The sequence below is a fragment of the Arachis stenosperma genome, chromosome 3 (assembly GCF_014773155.1).
Source record: "Arachis stenosperma cultivar V10309 chromosome 3, arast.V10309.gnm1.PFL2, whole genome shotgun sequence".
Lineage (NCBI taxonomy): Eukaryota > Viridiplantae > Streptophyta > Magnoliopsida > Fabales > Fabaceae > Arachis > Arachis stenosperma.
The window spans coordinates 132,035,875-132,059,349 of NC_080379.1; the positions used below are offsets into that span (position 1 = coordinate 132,035,875).

The 23,475-nt window shown below is 40.0% G+C and overlaps 1 non-coding gene across 1 annotated transcript; it reads right to left on the minus strand.

Moving 5' to 3' along the window:
• Positions 1–6,997: 6,997 nt before the first annotated feature.
• LOC130972055 (small nucleolar RNA R71) lies at positions 6,998–7,105 on the minus strand. The gene has a single exon (XR_009083256.1). It is a non-coding gene; the product is annotated as a small nucleolar RNA R71 (small nucleolar RNA).
• Between the last annotated feature and the right edge of the window lie 16,370 nt (positions 7,106–23,475).

A 23,475-nucleotide genomic window follows, 5' to 3' on the forward strand; every position in this document is an offset into this window, starting at 1 on the left:
TTTAGTTAGTTTTTATTACATTTTTATTAGTTTTTAGTTAAAATTCACTTTTCTGGGCTTTACTATGAGTTTGTGTGTTTTTCTGTGATTTCAGGTACTTTCTGGCTGAAATTGAGGGACCTGAGCAAAAATCTGATTCAGAGTCTGAAAAGGACTGCAGATGCTGTTGGATTCTGACCTCCCTGCAGTCAAAGTAGATTTTCTGGAGCTACAGAAGCCCAATTGGCGCGCTCTCAATTACGTTGGAAAGTAGACATCCTGGGCTTTTCAGCAATGTATAATAGTCCATACTTTGCCCGAGATTTGATGGCCCAAACCGGCGTTGCAAATCAGCTTCAGAAATCCCGGCGTTAAACGCCCAAACTGGCACAAAAATTGGAGTTAAACGCCCAAACTGGCATAAAAGCTGGCGTTTAACTCCAGAAAAAGTCTCTACACATGGAAGCTTCAATGCTCAGCCCAAGCACACACCAAGTTGACCCCGAAAGTGGATTTTTACGTCATTTACTCATTTCTGTATACCCTAGGTTACTAGTTCACTATTAATAGGACCTTTTGATATTGTATCTCTACCTCATGACACATTACACGTTTCTTATTGTATCTTCTACGGCATGAGTCTCTAAACCCCATGGTTGGGGGTGAGGAGCTCTGCTGTGTCTTGATGGATTAATGCAATTACTACTGTTTTTCATTCAATCACGCTTGTTTCTATTATAAGATATCACTTGCTCCTAAACTTGATGAATGTGATGATCCGTGACACTCATCATTATTCTTGCCTATGAACGTGTGCCTGACAACCACCTCCGTTCTACCTTAGATTGAGTAGATATCTCTTGGATTCTTTAATCAGAATCTTCGTGGTATAAGCTAGAATTGATGGCGGCATTCAAGAGAATCCGGAAGGTCTAAACCTTGTCTGTGGTATTCTGAGTAGGATTCAAGGATTGAATGACTGTGACGAGCTTCAAACTCCTGAGGGCTGGGCGTTAGTGACAGACGCAAAAGAATCACTGGATTCTATTCCAACCTGATTGAGAATCGATAGATGATTAGCCATGCTGTGACAGAGCATTTGGACTATTTTCACTGAGAGGATGGGAGGTAGCCATTGACAACAGTGAAACCCTACATACAACTTGCCATGGAAGGAGCCTTGCGTGCATGAAGAAGAAGACAGTAGGAAAGCAGAGATTCAGAAGATAGAGCATCTCCAAAACCTCAACCTATTCTCCATTACTGCAAAACAAGTACTTATGTCATGTTCTTTTACCTTTCACAATCAAATCTGATAATTATTGATATCCTGACTAAGAGTTACAAGATAACCATAGCTTGCTTCAAGCCGACAATCTCCGTGGGATCGACCCTTACTCACGTAAGGTATTACTTGGACGACCCAGTGCACTTGCTGGTTAGTTGTGCGGAATTGCAAAAGTGTGATTACAATTTTGTGCACCAAGCTCTCATGGAGCTTCACAGATGTTCAGAGCATTGTTGGGGCCTCCCAACACCAAACTTAGAGTTTGAATGTGGGGGTTCAACACCAAACTTAGAGTTTAGTTGTGGCCTCCCAACACCAAACTTAGAGTTTGACTGTGGGGGCTTTGTTTGACTCTGCATTGAGAGAAGCTTTTCTTGCTTCGTCTCCATGGTTACAGATGGAGATCCTTGAGTTTTAAACACAAGGTAGTCCTCATTCAATTGAAGGATCAACTCTCCTCTGTCCACATCAATCACAGCTTTTGCTGTGGCTAGGAAGGGTCTTCCAAGGATGATGGATTCATCCTCATCCTTCCCAGTGTCTAGGATTATGAAATCAGTAGGTATGTAAAGGCCTTTGACCTTTACTAGCACGTCCTCTACTTGTCCATAAGCCCTTATCATGGATTTGTCTGCCATCTCTAATGAGAATTTGGCAGCCTGTACCTCAAAGATTCCTAATTTCTCCATTACAGAGAGTGGCATTAAGTTTATGTCTGACCCCAGGTCACACAGAGCCTTCTCAAAGGTCATGGTGCCTATGGTACAGGGAATTAAGAATTTACCAGGATCCTATTTCTTTTGAGGTAATGTCTGCCTAGCCAAGTCATTTAGTTCATTGGTGAGCAAGGGGGGTTCATCCACCCAAGTCTCATTACCAAATAACTTGGCATTCAGCTTCATGATTGCTCCAAGGTACTTAACAACTTGCTCTTCAGTAATATCTTCATCCTTCTCAGAGGAAGAATACTCATCAGAGCTCATAAATGGTAGAAGTAGGTTTAATAGAATCTCTATGGTCTCTAGATGAGCCTCAGATTCCTTAGGTTCCTCAACTGGGAACTCCTTTTTGTCCAGAGGACGTCCCATGAGGTCTTCTTCATTGGGAATCACGTCCTCCTCCTCCTCTTTAGGTTCGGCCACACCAAGTAAGGTTATGGCCTTGCACTCTCTTTAAATTTTTGAATCAAAACATTAACTGTTAGTGTTAATTTCAAAATTATGAAATAAAGATAAGAAAAAGATTTTGGAAATCAATTTTAAAAAATTTTTGAAAGTATATAAAAGAAAAATAAAAAAGATTTGATTTTTGAAAAAGTTTTGAAAAGATAAGATTTTTAAAATTGAAATCTTGACTTGACTAACAAGAAGCAACTTATTTTTTAAAATTTTTGACTAAGTTAACCCAAAGATTTTGAAATTTATGAGTAAAATAAGAAAAAGATATTTTTTTGATTTTTTTGAATTTAATGAGGAAAGAGAAAAACCACAAAATGACTTAACACATGAAAATTTTGGATTAAAACAAATGATGCATGCAAGAACACTTTGAATGTCAAGATGAACACCAAGAACACTTTTGAAGATCATGATGAACATCAAGAACTTATTTTTGAAAAATTTTCAAGAAAAGAAAAACATGCAAGACACCAAACTTAGAAATTTTTAATATTTAGACACTAAGAATTCAAAAATGCATATGAAAAACAAGAAAAGACACAAAACAAGAAAATTTAAAGATCAAACAAGGAGACTTACCAAGAACAACTTGAAGATCATTGATGAGCGGATAATTTGTATGCTTTTTGGCATTGTTTTTAGTATATTTTTAGTATGATCTAGTTAGTTTTTAGTATATTTTTATTAGTTTTTAGTTAAAATTCACTTTTCTGGACTTCACTATGAGTTTGTGTGTTTTTCTGTGATTTCAGGTATTTTCTGGCTGAAATTGAGGGACCTGAGCAAAAATCTGATTCAGAGACTCAAAAGGACTGCAGATGCTGTTGGATTCTGACCTCCCTGCACTCGAAGTGGATTTTCTGGAGCTACAGAAGCCCAATTGGCGCGCTCTTAACGGCGTTGGAAAGTAGACATCCTGGGCTTTCCAGCAATATATAATAGTCCATACTTTGCCCAAGATTTGATGGCCCAAACCGGCGTTCAAAGTCACCTCAAGAAATTCCAGCGTTAAACGCCGGAACTGGCACCTAATTGGGAGTTAAACGCCCAAACTGGCACTAAAGCTGGCGTTTAACTCCAAGGAGAGTCTCTACACGAAAAAAGCTTCATTGCTCAGCCCAAGCACACACCAAGTGGGCCCGGAAGTGGATTTTTATGTCATTTACTCATCTATGTACTAGTTTTCTATAAGTAGGACCTTTTACTATTGTATCAGAGATCAGAGATCAGAGATCAGAGATCGGGGTAGCTATCTTTGTTTTTATGCTATCTTAGACCATTGGGAGGCTGGCCATTCGGCCATGCCTAGACCTTATGCTTATGTATTTTCAACGGTGGAGTTTCTACACACCATAGATTAAGGTGTGGAGCTCTGCTGTACCTCGAGTATTAATGCAATTACTATTGTTCTTCCATTCAATTCCGCTTGTTCTTTATCCAAGATATCACTTGTTCTTCAACATGATGAAGGTGATGATTGACGCCCATCACCATTCTCACCCATGAACAAGGTGACTGACAACCATTCTTGTTCTACAAGCATCTGAGGCTTAGTGAATATCTCTTGGATTCCTGATTGCACGATGCATGGTTGATCGCCTGACAACCGAGTGCTCGCCTGACAAACGAGCCAACCATTCCGTGAGATCAGAGTCTTCGTGGTATAGGCAAGAACTGATGGCGGCATTCAAAAGAATCCGGAAGGTCTAACCTTGTCTGTGGTATTCTGAGTAGGATTCAATGATTGAATGACTGTGACGTGCTTCAAACCTGTAACCTACTGGGCGTTAGTGACAGACGCAAAAGAGTGATTCTATTCCGGTAGGGGAGGGAACCAAACCGGTGATTGGCAGCACTGTGACAGAGTGCGTGCATTAGCTTTCACTGCGCGGATGGGAGGTAGCTGCTGACAACAGTGAAACCTTACACGAGCTTGCCATGGAAAGGAGTAAGAAAGGATTGGATGAAGGCATTAGGAAAGCAGAGAGACGGAAGGGAAGGCATCTTCATACACTTGTCTGAAGCTCTTACACCAATGATATACATAAGTATCACTATCTTTATCTTCTATGTTATTTTCGTTCATCATCATATACATTTGAGTTTGCCTGACTATGATTTACAAGATGACCATAGCTTGCTTCAATGCTAACAATCTCCGTGGGATCGACCCTTACTCACGTAAGGTATTACTTGGACGACCCAGTGCACTTGCTGGTTAGTTGTGCGAAGTTGTGTAATGCCATGGAATTGAACCACCAAGTTTTTGGAGTTCATGACCAGGGATTATGAGAGTTGTGAAAAGTATTGTTCACAATTTCGCGCACCAAGTTTTTGGCGCCGTTGCCGGGGATTGTTCAAGTTTTGAGCAAGCTTTTGGTAACAATGCCTGGGATTGTTCTAGTTTGGACAACTGACGGTTCATCTTGTTGCTTAGATTAGGTATTTATTTTTTTCGAAATTCTTGAAGATGAATTCTAGAGTTTCATGATGATTTGTTGAAATCTGGCTGGCTGAGAAGCCATGTCTAATCTGATTGGACCGAGGTTTCAACTTATCACCACAAGAGCTTGTTGATTCTCATCAATTTTGCTCTTGGAGCAGTGATCTGCTAAGATTTGGCTGACCTTTGGTCATGTCTAGTGTTTTGGACCGAAGCTTTCTTTGAGAGCTTGGCTGGCTGTGAAGCCATGTCTAATTCCTGGACCGGAGTCTTAGACTAGCATTGCACTGATTCCTGGAATTCTCATCAAGGATTTTGATACCTTTTCCCACTTAATTTTTGAAAAACACAAAAAAATTTTACAAAATCATAAAAACCAAAAATATTTGATGTTTCATGCTTAAGTCTAGTGTCTCATCTTAAGTTTAGTGTCAATTGCATGCATTCATTCATGTGTCTTAAGGATCCTCAAGTAATTCTTGATGATTTTTGTGTTCTAATCTTTGAATTCTATTGACTTGAAGCATTTTGTGTGTCTCATATGCATTCTCATATTGTTAGTGTCAGTAGTATACAAACTGCTAAGTTTGGTGTCTTGCATGCATTGTTAATTGATTCCTTTTGCATTTTGATTATTAAAAATCCAAAAATATTTTTAATTTGTGTCTTTTCAAGTCAATGATACAAAGAATTGAAGATTCAGAACATACTGCAGAGGAATTATACAGAAAAAGCTGAGCATTCAAAAATGCCCAGTGAAGAAGGCAGACTGGCGTTTAAACGCCAGCCAGGGCACCTGGTTGGGCGTTTAACGCCCAAAGAGGTAGCATTTTGGGCGTTAAACGCCAGAATGTATACCATTCTGGGCTTTTAACGCCAGGATGGTGCTAGGGCGAAGATTCTGTTTTCAAAATCAGATTTTTTCAAGTTTTCAAAGTTTTCCAAAATCAAATCTTTTTCAAATCATATCTTTTCAATCAAATGTTTTCAAAATCAATTTCTTTCCTTTTTCAAAGATACTTACTAACAATTAATGATTTGATTGAACATTTTTTGCCTTTTTTTTAGAACGGTTTTATGTTTCAATCATATCTTTTCTTGTTAGGCAAGTCATTAATTTTTAAAATCATATCTTTTAAAATTATTTTCAAATCATATCTTCTCAATCACATCTTTTTAAAACCATAACTTTTCAATTAAATCTTTTTAATCACATCTTTTTCAAAATAGTTTTCAATCAAATCTTTTTAATTTCTAATTTCAAAATCTTTTTCAAAAATCACTTGATTTCTTTTTCACTTTTAATTTTCGAAAATTATCAATCAAATTTTCAAAATGTTTTCAAAATCTTTTAAATGAATTTTCGAAAATTCTCTTCCCTCCTTCCCACATCCTTCTATTTATGGAGTACCACTCCTTCTAAATGCACAATTCGAACCTTATCTAATTAAAGTTCGAATTCTTCCTCTCCTTCTTCTTTCTATTTCTCTTTTCCTCTGACATTTCAAGGAATCTCTATATTGTGACATAGAGGATTCCACACTTTCTGTTTCTCTTCTCTTTCATATGAGCAGGAGCAGAGACAAAGGTATTCTTGTTGAAGCTGACCCTGAACCCGAGAGAACCTTGAAGAGAAAACTAAGAGAAGCCAAGGCACAACTCTCTTTAGAGGACCTGACCGAATTCTTCAAGGAAGAAGAACACATGGCAGCCGAAAACAACAACAATGCCAACAATGCAAGGAAGGTGCTGGGTGACTTTACTGCACCTACTCCTGATTTTTATGGGAGAAGCATCTCTATCCCTGCCATTGGAGCAAACAACTTTGAGCTTAAGCCTCAATTGGTTTCTCTAATGCAACAGAATTGCAAGTTCCATGGACTTCCAATGGAAGATCCTCATCAGTTCTTAGCTGAATTCCTGCAAATCTGTGACACAGTCAAGACTAATGGGGTTAACCCTGAGGTCTACAGACTGATGCTATTCCCTTTTGCTGTAAGAGACAGAGCTAGAATATGGTTGGACTCTCAACCTAAAGAAAGCCTGGACTCTTGGGAAAAGCTAGTCAATGCCTTCTTGGCAAAGTTCTTTCCACCACAAAGATGGAGTAAGCTTAGAGTGGAAGTCCAAACCTTCAGACAGAAGGATGGAGAATCCCTCTATGAAGCTTGGGAAAGATACAAACAATTGATCAGAAGATGTCCTTCAGACATGCTTTCTGAATGGAGCATCATAGGTATTTTCTATGATGGTCTCTCTAAACTATCCAAGATGTCTTTGGATAGCTCTGCTGGAGGATCTCTTCATCTGAAGAAGACGCCTGCAGAAGCTCAAGAATTGATTGAAATGGTTGCAAATAACCAATTCATGTACACTTCTGAAAGGAATCCTGTGAACAATGGGACTAGTCAGAAGAAAGGAGTTCTTGAGATTGACACTCTGAATGCCATATTGGCTCAGAACAAGATATTGACTCAACAAGTCAATTTGATTTCTCAAAGTCTGTCTGGAATGCAAAATGCACCAAACAGTACTAAGGAGGCTTCATCTGAGGAAGAAGCTTATGATCCTGAGAACCCTTCAATGGAAGAGGTGAATTACCTAGGAGAACCCTATGGAAACGCCTATAATTCTTCATGGAGAAATCACCCAAATCTCTCATGGAAGAATCAAGAGAGACCTCAACAAGGTTTCAATAACAATAATGGTGGAAGAAATAGGTTTAGCAATGGCAAGCCTTTTCCATCATCTTCTCAGCAACAGACAGAGAGTTCTAAGCAGAATACTTCTGACTTAGCAACAATGGTCTCTGATCTAATAAAGACCACTCAAAGTTTCATGAATGAAACAAGGTCCTCCATCAGAAATTTGGAAGGACAAGTGGGTCAGCTGAGCAAGAAAGTTACTGAACTCCCTCCTAGCACTCTCCCAAGTAATACAGAAGAAAATCCAAAAGGAGAGTGCAAAGCCATAGACATGGCCGAATATGGAGAGGAAAGAGAGGAGGAGGCCGCCACTGAGGTAGACCTCAGTGGGCGTGTACCAATCTCCTCTGAGTTCCAATGGGAATCTGAGGCTCAAAATGAGACCATAGAGATTCCATTGGACTTACTTCTGCCATTCATGAGCTCTGATGAGTATTCTTCCTCTGAAGAGGATGAGTATGTCACTGAAGAGCAAGTTGCTAAATACCTTGGAGCAATCATGAAACTGAATGACAAGTTATTTGGAAATGAGACTTGGGAGGATGAACCACCCTTGCTCACCAAAGAACTGGATGACTTGTCTAGGCAGAAACTGCCTCTAAAGAGGCAAGATCCTGGGAAGTTTTCTATACCTTGTACCATAGGCACCATGACCTTCAAGAAGGCCTTGTGTGACTTAGGGTCAAGTGTAAACCTCATGCCCCTCTCTGTAATGGAGGAATTAGGGATCCTTGAGGTGCAAGCTGCAAGAATCTCATTAGAGATGGCAGACAATTCAAGAAAACAAGCTCATGGACTTGTAGAGAATGTTTTGGTGAAGATTGAGGACCATTACATCCCTACTGACTTCATAGTCCTAGAGACTGGGAAGTGCATGGATGAATCCATCATCCTTGGCAGACCCTTCCTAGCCATAGCAAAGGCTGTGATTGATGTTGATAGAGGAGAGTTGATCATTCAAGTGAATGAAGAATCCTTGGTGTTTAAGGCCCAAGGACATCCCTCTATCATCATGGAGAGGAAGCATGAAGAGCTTCTCTCAAAACAGAGCCAAGCAGAGCCCCCACAGTCAAACTCTAAGTTTGGTGTTGGGAGGCCACAACCAAACTCTAAGTTTGGTGTTGAACCCCCACATTCAAACTCTAAGTTTGGTGTTGGGAGGTTCCAACACGGCTCTGAGCATTTCTGAGGCTCCATGAGAGTCCTCTGTCAAGCTAATGACATTAAAGAAGCGCTTGTTGGGAGGCAACCCAATGTTTTATGGTTAACTATTTTCTTTTGTTATTTTATCTTTTTTGTAGGTTGATGATCATAAGAAGTCACAAAAACAATGAAAAAAGCAAAAACAGAATGAAAAACAGGAAGAAAAATAGCACACCCTGGAGAAGAAGAAGCTGGCGTTCAGACGCCAGTAATGCTAGCTGTTGGGCGTTTAACGCCCAGTCTGGCACCATTCTGGGCGTTTAACGCCAGAAAGGGGCACCAGACTGGCGTTAAACGCCAGTAAAGGGCAACAACCTGGCGTTAAACGCCAGGAATGGGCACCAGCCCGGCGTTTAACGCCAGAAATAGCTCAAAATGTGATTTTGAGCAACATTTGGTGCAGGGATGACTTTTCCTTGACACCACAGGATCTGTGGACCCCACAGGACCCCACCATCACTCTCTCTCTTCTTCCCCCATTCACCAATCACCTCAATACCTCTTCCCCAAAAACCCTTCACCTATCAAATCCCATCTTTCTCTTCACCAATCACATCCATCCTTCATAAATCCCCACCAACCTCACCCTTCAAATTCAAACCACTTTACCTCCCAAACCCACCCTCCATGGCCGAACCATTACCCCCCCTCTCTCCTATAAATACCCTTCTCCAACCCTTCATTTTCACACAACCTAAACACCCTTTCTTCCCCTTCTTGGCCGAACACACCACCTTCCCCCTCTTCCTCATTTCTTCTTCTTCTACTCTCTTCTTTCTTCTTTTGCTCGAGGACGAGCAAACATTTTAAGTTTGGTGTGGTAAAAGCGTTGCTTTTTCATAACCATTTATGGCATCCAAGGCCGGAGAAACCTCTAGAAAGAGGAAAGGGAAGGCAAAGGCTTCCACCTCCGAGTCATGGGAGATGGATAGATTCCTCTCAAGGGTGCATCAAGACCACTTCTATGAAGTTGTGGCCTTGAAGAAGGTGATCCCCGAGGTCCCCTTTTCACTCAAAAAGGGTGAATATCCGGAGATCCGCCATGAGATCCGAAGAAGAGGTTGGGAAGTACTTACCAACCCCATTCAACAAGTCGGAATCTTGATGGTTCAAGAGTTCTATGCCAATGCATGGATCACCAAGAACCATGACCAAAGTGTGAACCCGAATCCAAAGAATTATCTCACTATGGTTCGGGGGAAATACTTGGATTTTAGTCCGGAGAGTGTGAGGGTGGCGTTCAACTTGCCTATGATGCAAGGAGATGAGCACCCTTACACTAGAAGGGTCAACTTTGATCAAAGGTTAGACCAAGTCCTCACAACCATATGTGAAGAGGGCGCACAATGGAAGCAAGATTCAAGAGGAAAGCCGGTTCAATTGAGAAGGCATGACCTCAAGCCCGTGGCTAGAGGATGGTTAGAGTTCATACAACGCTCAATCATTCCCACTAGCAACCGGTCCGAAGTTACCATAGACCGGGCCATCATGATCCATAGCATCATGATTGGAGAAGAAATAGAAGTTCATGAGGTTATAGCCCAAGAACTCTACAAGGTGGCGGACAAGACCTCCACTTTGGCAAGGTTAGCCTTTCCTCACCTCATTTGTCACCTCTGTTATTCAGTTGGAGTTGACATAGAGGGAGACATCACCATTGATGAGGATAAGCCCATTACCAAGAAAAGGATGGAGCACACAAGAGACCCCTCTCACCATGAGATCCCTGAGATACCTCAAGGGATGCACTTTCCTCCACAAAACTATTGGGAGCAAGTAAACACCTCCCTAGGAGAATTAAGTTCCAACATGGGACAACTAAGGGTGGAGCATCAAGAACACTCCATTCTCCTCCATGAAATTAGAGAAGACCAAAGAATCATGAGGGAGGAGCAACAAAGACAAGGAAGAGACATTGAGGAGCTCAAACACTCCATAGGATCTTCAAGAGCAAGAAAGAGCCGCCATCACTAAGGTGGACCCGTTCCTTGATTTCCTTGATCTTTATTCTTCTGTTTTTCGATTTTTATGCTTATGGTTATCCATGTTTGTGTCTTGTGATCATTAGTGTCTTAGTGTCTATGCCTTAAAGTTATGAATGTCCTATGAATCCATCACCTTTCTTGAATAAAAACGTGCTTAATTGAAAAGGAAAGAATTGCATGAATTCTGAATTTTATAATAGTTTAATTATTTTGATGTGGTGGCAACACTTTTGTTCTCTGAATGTATGCTTGAACAGTGCATATGTCTTTTGAATTTGTGGTTCATGGATGTTGGCTCTTGAAAGAATGATGAAAAAGGAGACATGTTACTGAGGATCTGAAAAATCATTAAAAATGATTCTTGAAGCAAGAAAAAGCAGAAAAAAAAAGAGAGAGAAAAAGCAAACGAAAAAAAAAAATCAAAAAAAAAAAGAAAAAGAAAGAAATAAAGTTGTGATCCAAGGCAATAAGAGTGTGCTTAAGAACCCTGGACACCTCTAATTGGGGACTTTAGCAAAGCTGAGTCACAATCTGAAAAGGTTCACCCAATTATGTGTCTGTGGCATGTATGTATCCGGTGGTAATACTGGAAGACAGAGTGCTTTGGGCCACAGCCAAGACTCAATAAATAGCTATGTTCAAGAATCATCATACTTTACTAGGAGAATCATTAACACTATCTGGATTCTAAGTTCCTAAGGAAGCCAATCATTCTGAATTACAAGGGATAGAGTGAGATGCCAAAACTATTCAGAAGCAAAAAGATAAAAGCCCCGCTCATCTAATTAATACTGATCTTCATAGATGTTTTTGGAGTTCATTGCATATTCTCTTCTTTTTATCTTATTTGATCTTAAGTTGCTTGGGGACAAGCAACAATTTAAGTTTGGTGTTGTGATGAGCGGATAATTTGTATGCTTTTTGGCATTGTTTTTAGTATATTTTTAGTATGATCTAGTTAGTTTTTAGTATATTTTTATTAGTTTTTAGTTAAAATTCACTTTTCTGGACTTCACTATGAGTTTGTGTGTTTTTCTGTGATTTCAGGTATTTTCTGGCTGAAATTGAGGGACCTGAGCAAAAATCTGATCCAGAGACTCAAAAGGACTGCAGATGCTGTTGGATTCTGACCTCCCTGCACTCGAAGTGGATTTTCTGGAGCTACAGAAGCCCAATTGGCGCGCTCTCAATGGCGTTGGAAAGTAGACATCCTGGGCTTTCCAGCAATATATAATAGTCCATACTTTGCCCAAGATTTGATGGCCCAAACCGGCGTTCAAAGTCACCTCAAGAAATTCCAGCGTTAAACGCCGGAACTGGCACCTAATTGGGAGTTAAACGCCCAAACTGGCACTAAAGCTGGCGTTTAACTCCAAGGAGAGTCTCTACACGAAAAAAGCTTCATTGCTCAGCCCAAGCACACACCAAGTGGGCCCGGAAGTGGATTTTTATGTCATTTACTCATCTATGTACTAGTTTTCTATAAGTAGGACCTTTTACTATTGTATCAGAGATCAGAGATCAGAGATCAGAGATCGGGGTAGCTATCTTTGTTTTTATGCTATCTTAGACTTTTGGGAGGCTGGCCATTCGGCCATGCCTAGACCTTATGCTTATGTATTTTCAACGGTGGAGTTTCTACACACCATAGATTAAGGTGTGGAGCTTTGCTGTACCTCGAGTATTAATGCAATTACTATTGTTCTTCCATTCAATTCCGCTTGTTCTTTATCCAAGATATCACTTGTTCTTCAACATGATGAAGGTGATGATTGACGCCCATCACCATTCTCACCCATGAACAAGGTGACTGACAACCATTCTTGTTCTACAAGCATCTGAGGCTTAGTGAATATCTCTTGGATTCCTGATTGCACGATGCATGGTTGATCGCCTGACAACCGAGTGCTCGCCTGACAAACGAGCCAACCATTCCGTGAGATCAGAGTCTTCGTGGTATAGGCAAGAACTGATGGCGGCATTCAAAAGAATCCGGAAGGTCTAACCTTGTCTGTGGTATTCTGAGTAGGATTCAATGATTGAATGACTGTGACGTGCTTCAAACCTGTAACCTACTGGGCGTTAGTGACAGACGCAAAAGAGTGATTCTATTCCGGTAGGGGAGGGAACCAAACCGGTGATTGGCAGCACTGTCACAGAGTGCGTGCATTAGCTTTCACTGCGCGGATGGGAGGTAGCTGCTGACAACAGTGAAACCTTACACGAGCTTGCCATGGAAAGGAGTAAGAAAGGATTGGATGAAGGCATTAGGAAAGCAGAGAGACGGAAGGGAAGGCATCTTCATACACTTGTCTGAAGCTCTTACACCAATGATATACATAAGTATCACTATCTTTATCTTCTATGTTATTTTCGTTCATCATCATATACATTTGAGTTTGCCTGACTAAGATTTACAAGATGACCATAGCTTGCTTCAATGCTAACAATCTCCGTGGGATCGACCCTTACTCACGTAAGGTATTACTTGGACGACCCAGTGCACTTGCTGGTTAGTTGTGCGAAGTTGTGTAATGCCATGGAATTGAACCACCAAGTTTTTGGAGTTCATGACCAGGGATTATGAGAGTTGTGAAAAGTATTGTTCACAATTTCGCGCACCAATCATGAAGAACAGTATGCATGAATTTTTTTTGTAATTTTTTTTTGAAAATTAAAAAGATGCAATTGACACCAAACTTAAAAATTGACTCTAGACTCAAACAAGAAACACAAAAAATATTTTTGATTTTATGATTTTACTAATTTTGTTGAATTTTTTGAAAATAATTTTGGAAAAGCGAAAAAGAAGAAAAATTTTTGAAAATAAAATAATGGTTAAAACAAGAAAAAAATTACCTAATCTGAGCAACAAGATGAACCGTCAGTTGTCCAAACTCGAACAATCTCCGGCAACGGCGCCGAAAATTTGGTGCATGAAATTGTGATCTTCAATAGCGCCAACAACTTGGTATGCACAATTGTAATCTCAACTCTTTTTCACAACTTCGCACAACTAACCAACAAGTGCACTGGGTCGTCCAAGTAATAAACCTTATGTGAGTAAGGGTCGATCCCACGGAGATTGTCGACTTGAAGCAAGCTATGGTCATCTTGTAAATCTCAGTCAGGCAGATTCAAATGGTTATAGAGTTTTAATAATTAAAAGATAAATAAACATAAAATAAAGATAGAGATACTTATGTAATTCATTGGTGGGAGTTTCATATAAGCGTATGGAGATGCGTTGTTCCTTCTGAATCTCTGCTTTTCTACTGCCTTCATCCAATCCTTCATACTCCTTTCTATGGCAAGTTGTATGTTGGGTATCACCGTTGTCAATTGCTACTTCTCGTCCTCTCAGTGAAAATGGTCCTCTACGGTTTCTGTACGGCTAATCAACTGTCGGATTTCTCGTCTCGGATGAAAAATACCATGCACAGATATCGTATGGCTAATCAACTGTTGGTTCTCGATCGTGTAGGAATAGGATTTACTATCCTTTTGTGTCTGTTACTACGCCCTACAGTCGCGAGTTTGAAGCTCGTCACAGTCATCCCATCCCAGATCCTACTCGGAATACCACAAACAAGGTTTAGACTTTCCGGATCTCAGGAATGCTGCCAATGGATTCTAGCCTATACCACGAAGATTCTAATCTCAGATTCAGATGCCCCATTATCAGAGGGGAGTCGATGTGAATCGTTGATTAGAAACCCAAGAGATATACATTCAAGTTTGTCTTCATGTAGAACGGAAGTGGTTGTCAATCACGCGTTCATAAGTGAGAATGGTGATGAGTGTCACATAATCATCACATTCATCATGTTCTTGTGTGCGAATGAATATCTTAGAATAAGAATAAGCATGAATTGAATAGAAGAACAATAGTACTTTGCATTAATACTCGAGGAACAGTAGAGCTCCACACCTTAATCTATGGGGTGTAGAAACTCCACCATTGAAAATACATAAGTGATAATGGTGTTCATTGGCTTCGGCCCCAGAGAGGGAACCAAAATGACCAAGACCACTAATACAATAGTAAAAAGTCATATTTATACTAAACTAGTTACTAGGGTTACAGAAATAAGTAAATGATGCAGAAATCCACTTTCGGGCCCACTTAGTGTGTGCTTGGGCTGAGCATTGAAGCTTTCATATGTAGAGACTTTTTTTGGAGTTAAACACCAGTTTGTAACTTGTTTCTGGCGTTTGACTCTAGTTTGCAACTTGTTTCTGGCGTTTAACGCCAGAATAGGGCAGAAAGCTGGCGTTGAACGCCAGTTTGCGTCATCTAAACTCGGGCAAAGTATGGACTATTATATATTGCTGGAAAGCCCTAGATGTCGACTTTCCAACGCAATTGAGAGCGCACCATTTGGGTTTCTGTAGCTCCAAAAATTTCATTTCGAGTGCAGGGAGGTCAGAATCCAACAGCATCAGCAGTCCTTTTTCAGCCTCTAAATCAGATTTTTGCTCAAGTCCCTCAATTTCAGCTAGAAAATACCTGAAATCACAGAAAAACACACAAAGTCATAGTAAAGTTCAGAAATGTAAATTTTGCTTAAAAACTAATAAAAATATACTAAAAAGTGAATAAAATATACTAAAAACTATATAAAAACAATGCCAAAAAGCGTATAAATTATCCACTCATCAATCCCCTTCTTGAAGATGCACCTTGTCCTCAAGGTGGAAAGAGGGAAAAGCCTCCAAAATATTTGCTGCTGCCTCCCAAGAGTTCTCAAATTCTGGCAAGTCTTTCCATTTAATTAGGACCTCCAATGGACTAGCAGTATTCTCCTGCACTGCCAGCAACTGTTTAGGTTCAGTCTGTAGCTCGTAATCTTCTTGCAAAGCCATGGGCAGTAGCTGAGAATGAGCAGTGGACTTCACACTTTTCTTGAGCAACAAAACATGGAAAATAGGATGGACCTTCGACCCTTCCGGATGCTTGAGTTTATAAGCAACATGTCCCACCCTTGCCAAAACTTCAAACAGGCCATAATATCGTAGACTCAAGTTTTGATTGTGTCGTTTAGCCAAGGATCTCAACCTATAAGGTTGAATCTTAATAAACTGAATCTCCCACTTGAAAATTCAACTCCCTTCTCTTTCTATCCGCATACTGCTTTATGCGCTCTTGAGCACGAGTCAAGTAATGCTTCAATTCATCAATCACTTGGGTCTTTTCTTCTAACAACACCTTCATGGCATCCACACTGGTCTTGCCTTCCCCCCACAATAGAACTGGGGGTTCCCTCCCATATAAAGCCTTGAAGGGAGTCATCTTGATTGAGCCATGGTAATTGGTGTTGTACCAATACTCTTCCCAATGCAACTAGTTTGGCCACGGCTTCAGTTTGGTGCCATTAAAACAGCGAAGATACATTTCAACACACTTATTTACAGCTTCGCTTTGCCCATCTGTCTCTGAGTGGTATGCCAAACTCATCTTGAGGGTGGTGCCCACAGCCTTGAATAACTCAAACCAAAAGGCGCTCATAAACAAATGGTCCCTATCGGATACAATTGAATTAGGAAAGCCATGAAGTGAAACAACTCCGCGGACAAAAACCTTATCCACCTCCTTTACAGTAAAGGGGTGAAGTAAAGCAAAAAAATGCCCGTACTTCAACATCCTATCCACCACCACCAATTTTAGTATCCTTACCTGCTGCTTTTGGGATCCCGCCAATGAAATCCATGGCCACATCAAACCAAACATTCCCAGATATAGGCAGTGGCTGCAATTACCCAGCTAAAAACAATGTCGAATATTTATTCTTTTGACAAACTTCACATTGCCGCACATAGTCCAAAATAGCTTTTTTCATTCCCTCCCAAAATAACACTCTCAAAATTCTCTTATATGTGCGAAAGAATCCCAAATGGCCCCAAGTCGTGAGTCATGAAACTCCTGTAAAATCCTAGGTATCCACTTCGAATTCTTTGGAATTACCATCCTCCCCATATGTAGTAGCTTCCCTTGCTTTAACTCATACCCCAACAGCACTTCGTCCCTTCTGAGCAGCCTCTATATTATGGTTCGAAGTCTCTCATCTGCTTGAATCTCCTCCTCTAGTTTATCCCACTCGGCTGACTGCACAATTGACAATGAAGAGAGCTAAAACTTCCGAGAACGGGCATCGACTACTGTATTTTCACTTCCCTCTTTGTACTTTATGTCAAAATTATACCCAAGAAGCTTCGTCGTCCACCATTGCTGTTTCTCCCCTCCTATTCTCTTATCCCAAAGTAATTTGAGGTTTTTCTGGTCCGTATACACAGTAAAATGTTGTCCCAAAAGATAGTGCCTCTAACGTTGGACTGCTAATACTATTGCCATGAGTTCCCTCTCAAACACTTACTTAGCTTGGGCACGCTCTGATAGCTTCTGGCTCATGTACGCAATTGGTTTTCCCTCTTGCAGTAAGATTGCTCCCACTCCTCTACCAGAGGCATCAGTCTTCAGAGCAAAAGGCTTAGAGAAAGATGGAACAGCCAAGACTGGAACTGTTGCCATGGCTTTCTTAAGTGCTTCAAAAGCCTCTTGTGCCTCCGTTCCCTACCTAAAATTGTCCTTCTTCAGAAGTTGTGTAAGAGGCCATGCTATCTTGCTGTAAAATTTCATAAATCGTCGGTAGTAGCTTGTAAGACCCAAAAAATCCCGCAACCCTTTAAGGTCCCTAGGGGTTGGCCAATCTAGCATATCTTGAACCTTCTTTGGGTCAGCCTCCACCCTTCTTGCCGATATGATATGACCTAAATACTCAACCTTTTCTTGTGCAAAGCTACATTTCTTTCTATTCAAGCACAAATTATTCTTTTGCAGCACCTTAAAAATCATGGATAAATGGACCGAATGTTCCTCCCATCCAGCACTATACACCAAGATGTCATCAAAGAAAACTAAAATGAATTTCCTAAAAAATGATCGAAGTATCTGATTCATGAGTGCCTGAAATGTCAAAGACGCATTAGTAAGTCCGAACGGCATCACTAGAAATTCGTAATGGCCTTCATGTGTGCGGAAAGCTGTCTTGTGATTGTCTTCCTCTTTCATTCTAATTTGGTGGTATCCGGACTTCAGGTCAAGCTTGGAAAACACCCTAGCCTCTCCTAACTCATCCAGCAGCTTGTCTATTATAGGGATAGGAAATTTATCCTCTATAGTGATCCTATTGAGTGCCCGATAATCTATGCAAAATTGCCACCCACCATCCTTTTTTTTTATTAGTTTGACTGGGCTAGAAAAAGGACTGGTGTTTGGCCGAATTACTCCCGATTGCAGCATTTCTTCAACTATTTTTTCTATCTCCATTTTTTGATAATATGGGTATCGGTATGGCCGAATCCGTAGAATCTAAGCTCCTTCCTGTAAAACTATGGCGTGATCCTTCGCACGTTTAAGGGGAAGTCCTTCAAGGGCTTGGAATAGATACTCAAGCTGCTGTAACAACTTTTGGAGGGGCTAATTCTCCACCGCCAGTAGCTCAAGCTCACTGCACATCATAACCGGAGTGATAAGGAATCCTTCATCTTCTTCCTTTAAAGATTGGAGGGTGGCTTTCCAAGAGTCACGTTTCTGGGACATAGCGGGATCGCCTCTTATGCACAATTCTCGTCCCTACTCCACCCAACAAAGGATCATCTTATTATAATCGGCCCAAAATCTCCCCAAACTTGCCACCCATCCAGCACCTAGCACCACCTCAGTGCTCCCCAACTCTATCACAAAGTAAGATTGCCTAATGGTGACTCCTTGTACTTCCAGCTCTACCCCTGTCACACTACTCGTCCCACACTCATACGTACCGTTTCCCACTTTAACCTTGAATTTTCGAAGTTTACATGTTGGAAGGCTAAGTCTCTTCACCACCTTGGTTGCTATGAAATTTGTGGAAGCTCTAGGATCGACGAGAACAATTACTCTTTGGCCCATCATTCTCCCTTAAACCTTAAAAGTCTTATGGGTAGTCAAACCCTAAAAACTGTAAGAAGAGAGCTTCAACTCCAGTGTCTCTAGTTCAGTTTCATTTTCTTCAAGGTCCATGTATCCCACTCCTCAGCCACTTCTTCCTCCTCTGCTTGGCCCAAAAGAATAATTTCACAATGCTTCATTTGGCACACAGGTTTTGGTCTCTACTTCTTTCCACATTTAAAACAGGCATTTTTTCTGTCTCTCAGCCCATTTGACCCACTACTACTTACTCCCCCTAAATTCACTGAAGTGGAAATAGAATTTGGCCCAGCATTAGACTTAAAGCTTTGTGTATTAGCCACACCCCCATTTCGGATCTCATTACCCACTTGGACACTTGGGCCTTGCCAGATCTAATTGGAGCTCCGACCCAAAATGAACCCACTGCCCCTAGTCACTGAATCCACTCTTCTTCCTCCCAGAATCATCCCCATATCCCACCACACATTGTTTTGGTGTTCGATCACTGTCGCGCGATCCATCAACTCTTGGAGGTTCGAAAAATCTGAGATTGCAATCTTCGTGCACACCTCCGGTTTCAATCCATTCAAGAAGATGAACATAAAGGCTTCGTGCCCCAGGCCACGTTGTGTTCTCGCTGCTGACTTGAACTCCTGGCGATATTGGGCTACTGTTCTCGTATGTTTCACGATCAAAAGCGGACCCATCGGATTTGGGATAGCACCAGGTTGGAACCTCTTCAGCAAGTCTTCCTTGAATCTCCTCCATGTGAAGAATGGAGTCTATTCCTCCTGTCATTCTAACCACGTCAAGGCTTCTCCACTGAATGCCAGCGTCACGTAATTGAGTTTTTCCCTAGACTGAATTTGTGCCATGCAAAAATACCTCTCAATCTTCACCAGCCACCCACACACATCCTCTCCCTCAAAGGTTGGGAGTTCCACCCTCCGCTTACCTCCACGCGTTGGGTTACCAGATTCTCGCTCCTTTTCTTCGTCGAGTTTTCCTCTATTTCTCTATCGTTCTGATTTTCATTCTGTTGCTCACCCACCTCATTCCCTTCTTGCCTTTTTCGTGGCCCCAACTCCTCTAGTCTCTTCAGAATCATCTCCATATTTTTAGTTTGTTCCTCCTACATCATATTTATCCGGTGTTTTAGTCTGTCCATCCTTGCTTCCATTGTAACGGCTCGCGTGGATACCATACACAACGTACTCCCAGAATCTTGCTCTGATACCAGTTGTAACAACTGGTACCTTAGGTAGTGAAATTAACAGACAAAATAGAGCAGCTAGAGCAATAAAGAGTAAAACAAGATGATTTTACTCAATTTACTGATATAGAAGAAAGGAAACACAAGAAAGAAAGGATGATGGCTGTAATGGTAAGAGCCAGCCTCACTCTCCTGGTTTATCCTTCATTCTTTTCTATAAGTCTGCCCTTTCCTCTCCTTATTTTGCTAATACTTATACTCTCCTCACTCCAATCATGAAAATCTGTTAGAATTATCCCTACTGACAATCTTTTATATTTTTTCCACTAACATTGTCATGATTCTCTTCCCTATTATTTCCTATTTTACCATCCACCCTTTTCCTTCTAGTGTAATGTAAGGGCAGAGAAGAAATTTGATTCCCTTTATAATTAGAAGCTTCTATTCCTAATACTTCATTCTTAGTTGGGTATGTAACATTAACATTTGCAAAAATTTTAGATAAATTTGTGCCAGATTCTGCATCTATTGCTGCAAGCATTAAGTATCATGCCGAGTTCACCCCGTCTTTCTCTCCGGAGAAGTTTGAGCTAAGTAAAGCATTCTATGCAACTGCAGAGAGTGTTGGTGATTCGCTCATCATAAATGGAATGCAACATATGAATATTATGAGAGAATGAATGTTAAGCAAGCTTACTATATGTACATGGAGTATCTACAAGTTCATATTGAATTTTCACTAGAGGCAGATTCATTTTTCAATGCAAAGATATTTAACCAATTTTTTTAACCTATTATAAGTGTGCAGGGTAGGCCATTGCTAAATGAAAATGGAAATTTACAACTTTCAAGCCTTTATTCTAAGGCTCTCAGAATGCTGGGACACAATTTAGAGAATGTGGCAAATCAGGTATAAAAATCTTTTTTCTCTCCATAGGTGTAATGTTTTGTTTCATATTAGAAAGCATATGTGATTTGAATCTTATCAGTTTAGCTTTTCTGGTAGCATTAAGAGTAATTTGACAAGGATTAATGCTTCATTGTGCCCATCTCTCCAAATGAAAGATGAAAACGTTAATACCTTCAATTATTTGTATTACGTTTTTATAAACAATGATGAATATCTATGATGGCTTAAGAAGTGAATACATTTATCTGTTTTAATCTTCATTGTTATCTTCAAAACTTCAATTAGCTCAACCTATTCTAGCCAAAAACAAAAATTTTTAACAAAATTTGAACCCAAACAAACATAAAACAAAAACAGACAAACAATTTGGTTATTCAGACTTGCATAAATTTTGGGAAAAAGTGCAGTTATAGAGCTTGATTCATGTTTGACTGGAAATTTAGTTATGGTAACCAGGTGAGACACAAGTCTAGAACTGTTAAAATTTTAAATCTCGTGAAAGACTAACACAAGAAATTTTATATATCTGCGCATATTGTTCATTGTTTCAATTTTTTTGGTTTGGTGCAGGATTAAAAACAAGTGTCATGTTTTCTTATCCCAGTATCTTCTTTTAGTATTACAAGAAGTAGTATTTTCAAATCATGTGATATCCATGTAAAATTAGGAAGTCTTAAATGAAGAAGAAAGGAATTAAAAATTCAATAGTGTGGCTATTTGAATTGTAGAGAGAGCTATCTGATGTTATGAAGCAAAAAATTTGATCTGAGTATGAGGCAATGGGTGGAAGCAAGCCCCTACAGTTAAACTATTAGTTAGATGAAGTTTAGAATTTTTGCTTGCTTTTTTTTTCTTGGTTGCAGATCATATACTCTGGTTATAGTTGCACCCAAGGCTGGTTCTTCACATCTTGCACAACTGATCCAGGTTTAAGGCAATATATACCAACTAAAGCATTTTCAGACTTCTATCATTTTAAACATTTGGTTACATGCTTCAATCTATAATATTATGTATTTAAATTATCCATATTTTCAATACCAAAACTTGCATTAAATTTGCCCTATTTTTTTTCTTAATTTACCCCTCTCCTTGTAACACCCTACCATACAAAACTTTATGCCTAGGACGTAAATCAAAGGTGGTGAGGCGCTATGACCTCTAAAATAAAAATACGTACATAGATATAGTTGAAAGGAGTTATAACTATGAGCCTTGAAAAAAAAAGTTAAGCAAAATCGAAACAGAAATTGCATTGCTCACGAAAGATAAACGTGGACGGATAAGCAAGATCGAAAGGAAAGCTATAAGACCATAAACATAGATTAAAATTCTAAAATACAAATATCAAGCTCTGAACTTGACCTACGAAGCAAAGGCCGGGCATATATATAACCCAAAATATTTCAGACTCGTAAAACTGACAACCTGTTTCTCCAAATCAACCTCTAAGAAGGACAAGCTTAAAATACAAGATGGAGAATCTATATACATATATAAACATAAATAAAGTACAATTCTAAGTCTCCATAGTTCTTCGCTTCCACAGAGTCTCCAGAATGCTCAGTGAGGTACCTCTTGACCTACATTTGAAACCACAATATATGTATGGAATGAGAACCGTGGATTTTCAATATGGTAAAGGTGCCGACGTACATAAGATATAAGGTCCCGGAAAAGCCAGAAGCAATCCTAGAACTCCAACACTCAAATTTATATCTTAAAGTTTATAAATTGAAAATCATAAATAGGGTAGGTTATCTAAGGTTCTTATTTCTAATTCCTTTCTAACATAAGCCCTAATTTTCACCTTCTTCCAATCCTCCAAAACTCCAGTGCATAGACAAGCAATACAAACAAAGCAAACACAAGTAGGATACAGATACAACAGGTAAACATAATAACCACATAAACAAGCCCAATTAATGCACAATCAAACAAAATAGGTATGCTTATGATGTATGCCTGTCCTATGGCTGATGATATCATCTGTCGGTTATATAGTCAATCCTGACATGTCCTGGTAGCTAACCGTGGACAAAAACACGCTTCGTGGAGCAACCGAGGCTGAGTCACAACCTCCTTGCTACTATGCGCTCAACCTGGAGCAAGTGGAATAACCACTACTGCTGCTACTACCTAGGTGGGTATTTATAATCTCAACTTGGAGCAAGCGGAACAAACCACAATTCTTGCTACTGCCCAGGTATCTCAAACATTGACCCGAAGCAAGTGGGACGAACCACAATCCTTGCTACTGCCCAAGTATCACAAACATACATTCATTCAATCTCAATCAGATAAACTATTCTTCATCCAAATTAACCAATACAAAACTTTCCAAAATTCTCATAAAATTTCGGCAGCACCTCCCCTAAAACTCGGACTTTGTCACCCTTCTCGGGTCCCATCCAAACCATTCAATCATCCACAATACATACATGCATACATACATACATACATTCAAAAATTCCCCATAACCTATCCTCATCATCATTTACCATCAATATTATTTATCACATTTATTATTCATTTCAACACTCATCATTATAATTCAATATCATTTATCAATTATCAATCATTCTCCTCATCATGATTCACAATCATTAATAATTAATCATCA